This window comes from Myotis yumanensis, unplaced genomic scaffold (assembly GCF_028538775.1).
Source record: "Myotis yumanensis isolate MYYU_CA2020_CCGP unplaced genomic scaffold, mMyoYum1.0.hap1 SCAF_4, whole genome shotgun sequence".
Classification (NCBI taxonomy): domain Eukaryota; kingdom Metazoa; phylum Chordata; class Mammalia; order Chiroptera; family Vespertilionidae; genus Myotis; species Myotis yumanensis.
In genome coordinates, this window is record NW_027223755.1 from 12,507,864 (window position 1) to 12,513,724 (window position 5,861).

Below are 5,861 nucleotides of genomic sequence, written 5' to 3' on the forward strand. Positions count from 1 at the left end.
AAAGATAAAATCACTCGGAGCCTGCAGATTAAAGGACCCACTTTCTGCTTGAGATTGATATATAATAAACACAACTCTTAGCGACAAAGCACAGGCTATGGACATATCTTCAACGCTTTTCCTCCCATTTTAACTTTAATTAATTTTCTGAATTTCATAACAGTGTATTTTCTAATTACACAGGGGCTTGCTTCAGAATTCCAAGTAGGACTGTAACCATTCACAAGTTGTCCTTGTGTTTTTAATGACTAGGTTTGAAACTATTAATACACATGCCCTCTTAGGTTAATTAATAAGCTAATTTTCCTTGCCTAACAATTGTTCATAATAAACTGGTTATTTTTTTCTCCAAAATAAGCATCTATGAAAAATATACATCCTCAACATAAGTGTCTGCACTAGCATTCTCCAGGGAAACAGCATCAATGAGATATCCAAGGTGTGGCAAACAAAGGTTGACAGTTGCTCGAATGGAAAATAATACAATTAATAAATAATAACATAAGAATAAACTTCGTGTTTCATGTACTCACCACTGTAAGCTTACTTTTGCTGCACCCCGTGTAAGAGGAGATTTAGGCTTATCCTCAGCTGGTCTGCCCTAGACCCCCTGAGCATCAGCCCTAGTGCACCGCACAGCCCCATTTCCTCTCCAACAAGATGAAAGAGACTATCATGAACAAGAGAAACTCGCCAAACTGCAGGCACAAGTGCGCATTGGTGGGAAAGGAACTGCTCGTGGAAAGAAGAACAGCTACAGCAGATGATAAAAAAAACCTCAGTTGTCCTTAAAGAAGTTAGGGCTAAACAATATCTCTGGTATTGAGGAGGTAAATATGTTCACAAACCAAGGAACAGTGATCCACTTTAACAGCCCTAAAGTTCAGGCATCTCTGGCAGCGAACACTTTCACCATGACAGGCCGTGTTGACAGAAATGCTACCCCGCAACTTAAACCAGCTGGGTGCAGACAGTCTGACTAGTTTAAGGAGACTGGCTGAAGCTCTGCCCAAACACTCTGTGGATGGAAAAGCACCACTTGCTATGGGAGAGGATGATGATGACGAAGTTCCAGATCTTGTGGAGAACGTCCTCCACAAGAACGCTTTGATGAGGCTTCCAAGAATGAAGCAAACTGAATTGAGTCAACTTCTGAAGAAGATATGCTTGAAGACGTTTCTGGGAGCTGCTATTCTATATTATGACTGCTTTTTCAAATTTTGTTTATGGATCTGGTAAAATCTAGATCTCTAATACTTTTTAGCCCAACGCCCCTGGACATTGAAGCTCTTTTCAGTTTCTGCTTATACGTAAATCATTCTTTGCCGCTAACTAAGCTGAAGAAGCTTGGGAATAAAGTGTGAAACAGGTTTTTTTAAAAAGAGATTTATGCTAGGAATTGGCTCACGTGGCTGTGGATACCACGTAGCCCCACAATCTGCCATCTGCACACTAGACAACCAGAAAATCAGGTGGTGTGATTCAGCCTACGAACGGAGGCCCGAGAACTGGGGAGCCCCTGATGTAAATCCTGGAGTCTGAGCGCCAGGCACCCACTGTGCCAGGGCAGGAGCAGAGGGGCCTCTCATCTCAAGGAGGAAGAGAGAATCTGCCCGTCTTCCGCCTTTTTGTCCTATTTGGGCTTTTAACAGACTGGATGGTGCCCACCAGCACTGATGAGGGTGATCGTGCAAGGTCTTCGAGGATGGCCCCCATGGCTGAGACTAGGTTTGAAACTAATTATAAGCTAATTTTCCTTGCCTAGCAATTGTTCATAATAAACTGATTATTTTTTACTCCAAAATAAGCATCTAGGAAAAATAGACATCCTCAACTTAAGCACCTGTCTACTGATTCAAATGCTAATTTCTTCTGGAAACAACTTCCCAGACACACCCAGAAATAACACTCTACCAGCTATCTGGGCACCCCTCAGCCCAGTCAAGTTGACACATAAAATTAACCATCACAGTGTCCTATTTTACCTATGAAAGAAATGTGAGTATAAATTACTAAGGAGATCACAACTCTTAGACACAGAGGCCTGGGTTTCAAGGGACATCGCACTTGTGGCACAATAATCTAATTTTATCCTAAGCTCTTGGCTCTGGGATCAGAATTCCCTCCTTGAGAGGAGCAAGGTAGAAACCATACCAACGTGTAGCTTAGATAAGGCTCCTATGCCAAGCTTGATCGTGTCATTAGATGTTGGCGGCCTCTGGAGATGAGAAAAAGCAAAAGGGCTCCTTCCACATGGCCTTGCCACCACCTGATGGCACGTCACCATGAAAGCAGGTTTCACACACAATTCTGACACACACATCCATGTTTCTTGGCAAGAAGGCATGAAACAGTCTGTTCCTGGGAGCTCTATGGCATCCCAGCTCTCAGCCACCAATCCATCTTCGAGGACCTTGCATGATCCGGACACAGAATTCTCAACTAAGGCAGGAAGCAAAATGCAGCAGAAGGCCAAGGGCAACCCTCCCAAGGTGCACACACAGCCTACAAGGTGCCCCTGTTCTGAGAAAGGCAGAGGAGCCTGGGCAGGGTTTAACCCATCCACATATCCCAATTAATATGAGCACCACTTGTTCCTTCAATGAGAGTTATCTCTAACTAGAGGCCCAGTGCACAAAATTCGTGCATGGTTGGAGGGGCGGGGTGGGGGGGGTCCCTGAGCCTGGCCTGCGCCCTCTCGCAATCTAGGAGCCCTCGGGGAATGTCCACCTGCCAGCTTAGGCCCACTTCCCTCTCACAATCTGGGAGCCCTCACTCCTTACTGCCTGCCTGCTTGCTGCTCCTTACCACTCAGCTTGCTGCTCCTTAGTGCTGCCTCAGAGTGCTCCTGCCACCACTGCTGTGCTCACCAGCCATCAGCCCGACTTCTGGCTGAGCAGCACTCCCCCTGTGGGAGCACACTGACCACCAGGGGGCAGCTCCTGCATTGAGCGTCTGGCCCCTGGTGGTCAGTGCACATCATAGAGACCGGTCATTCTGCTGTTCGGTCGATTTGCATATTAGCCTTTTGTTATATAGGATAATCCTTCCACTAATGAACGAATCTCTAGTGCAGACATTTACAGATGAAGGTGGTTGAAGATTTGGGACAAAGGATGCTGAACTGTAAACTCTGGTTTAGCACCTTTGCAATCCTAACCGTGCCTGCCCTTGCAGCATGCATTCCTCTTTGTGACACTATAAACATGAACCACTCCCAGGATAGAGAATAAGCTAAACTGGCCCACACCTGTAAATATTTTACACTGTCTATGCTAAACTATCTTTAAGGAAAATTACAGGATGCATGACCAGTGGTACCCAGGGTGTACAACCAGCAGAAGAGTTCAAACAGTAAGGTGTGACCATCCTCTTAATTTCTCTAGTCCATGCCCTCTTATACAGCCCACATTTTCTGAACTAGGGAACCAGGAGGGATTTTTCCTTTCCCAGTTTGAACACAAGACAGAAAAATAGCTAGAGATAAAAAATTTAAATAAGCAGCTTCCTCACAAAAAGATGAAAACTGGGGCCTGAGTAAATCGGAAAACAATGTGCACTGTAAGTGCTTTTTTCTGGTAAACATTCTAGAAGAGAATCACATAATTGCCTTATAATCTTATGGGGCTTCTATTTGAACAACAGTGAACAACAATCAAAGTTGAGACGTGCCCATCATGGAAGGTGGCCCCTGCCCAGAGTCCAGTTCCCAAAGAGGCCAGTGGGCTTCACTGCTTCAAAACCAAGTGCGGCACCCCATCCAAGAAAGTGCGAACATATGACATGCCCCTGGGCAGAATGCAGTTGGTTTACACAAGATGAAGATGGACATCATTCTCTACACATCACCCCTCTATATTTTAAAATACACTTGCTCAGAGGGGTTTAACTGTGCTGGATAGAACACTTCTAGCTGCGTTCACCGTCACCAGAACTGCTCATCGGGGACAGACCAGTTGGAAGAGCGTGTCTCTCTGTTTGAAACTGTTTTCCCCTTGGAGGGCACCACACCTTGACTCACATGCGCTGCTGCTTTGCTCCGTACCATTTACTCATTCATCAAATAGTGACTGAGCGTCTCCTGTGGACAACGTGGACAGGCCCTGGGAGGACTACAAAGGAGGAGAGGACACGTCTCCAGCTCCCAAGGAACTTTGATTCTGAACTTGATGTGAAAATCAGGACAAACGGCTGTGAAAGGTGGTGTGTGGCTTAGTGCAAATGAATGCCACAGTCCAGATGTGCTGCAGGGGCTGGACATGGAGGCTGCCTAAGGAAAACACTCCCGAGTTTCTCCTTTACCCTCCCACGGCCTCCACAGCTCACTTCTGACACCAGACGTGTGGTTTCCCACACATCAAGCAATTCTCTGACACCAGAGGGTGTCCTGCCACTCCGTTCGGTCCTGACACTAATTGGAGTGAGCACACACCCCTCAGGTGAAGGGCACAGTCCCCATCGGTGAAGACCGCCCCCACTTCAGATGCCAATCACAGGGAGTGGGTCCTCAGGTTGCTCACAATGTCAGTCCATTCTTTCCAATATGCTAGGGTGGGCTTCTGCGTTTTAGGATCCAAAGATTAAAATCTTCTTGTAGGGACAACTTTCCTGGTCTCTTTAGGAGCTAACCAGAAAGTATCAGTTTCCCCTATAGGACGTATCCTATATGGCAAATGGTTAGGAAGGCACGCAGACTTACTTTTGGATCCTGACTCCACAACTTCCAAATGATGCGAATTTGAGCACTTCTTGTAGAGTAAGCACTGAGGGGTGGGGGGAGGGGCATGTAAAATTATTACAATTAAATGCCTGCCTTGCAGTAGATATTTTATCAAATGACATGTACTATAATGTTTACTTTCTTATTTTATTCTGTTTTTCCCTTCTTTTTTCTTACTGTCCTTTTTTCCTCCCCATATATCACTGTATTAGTTTTCCAGGGCTGCCGTAACAATTCTACAGACTCGGCGACTTACACAAAGAAATTGTCTCACTGATCTGGAGGCTGGTATGTCCAGCATCAAGGTGCCGGCAAGATGTGTCCCTTGAGGGCTGTGAGGGAGAGCCTTTTCCAGGCCTCTCTCCGGGCCGCCTTCAGGTTCATATGGGGTTCTCCCTATATGCGTCTGTGTGTCCAAATTTCCCTCTTTATAAGGACACCAGTCATCTTGGATGAGAGCCCAGCCTCATGATCTCTCCTTAACCAATTACATCGGCAATGACCTTATTTCCACAGGAAGTCACATTCTCAGGTACTAGACGTTAGAACTCCAAAATTTGCATTTTCCAGTTTCATGACAGTTGTGACACAATTCAACCCCTAAAAAATACATAAAACACATAGACTGTGTTTTATATGCATTCTCCTAATTCACCTATTCAATTCTGCAAACGTGAATGCCGTGCCTCTCTTCTAAGTCTAAACAGCTTCTCAGGGTGACAGTGGATGTTAGCTAACAGTCCCCGGGGCTTGCTGTGTCCAGCACTGTTCAATGAACCCACTCCTTGAAGCTTCACAGCAACTCTAAAAGGCATCTACTCTTCGCATCTCCCGTCTTCAGATGAGGCAACTAAGAAGAGCGAACCTGTAAGAGATCTCCACACTGAGGGAGGGGTAGGAGGCCTGGAGGGCACGGGAAATGGGTACAGAAGCCTCTAGAGCCGCCTTCACCCAGTCATGTTCCCAGAGGGCAGGTAGTGAGCCCCAGCATCTCTGGCAGCGTGTCTCAGGGTTCTCGCAGCTGCACGCGGGAGGATCTAAGTATCAGGCATAATTCTTCCAAGCTACTGCGCCCCAGAGGAAGGGTCTTGGGGATGCCAGCTGGGAAGACAAAGGCAAAAGGTGCTGTAGTCTCCATGCC

The 5,861-nt window shown here is 46.3% G+C and overlaps 1 pseudogene; it reads left to right on the top strand.

Moving 5' to 3' along the window:
- The first annotated feature begins 660 nt into the window (after positions 1-660).
- On the top strand, positions 661-1,139 carry LOC139008023 (transcription factor BTF3 pseudogene; annotated as a pseudogene).
- Positions 1,140-5,861: the final 4,722 nt, after the last annotated feature.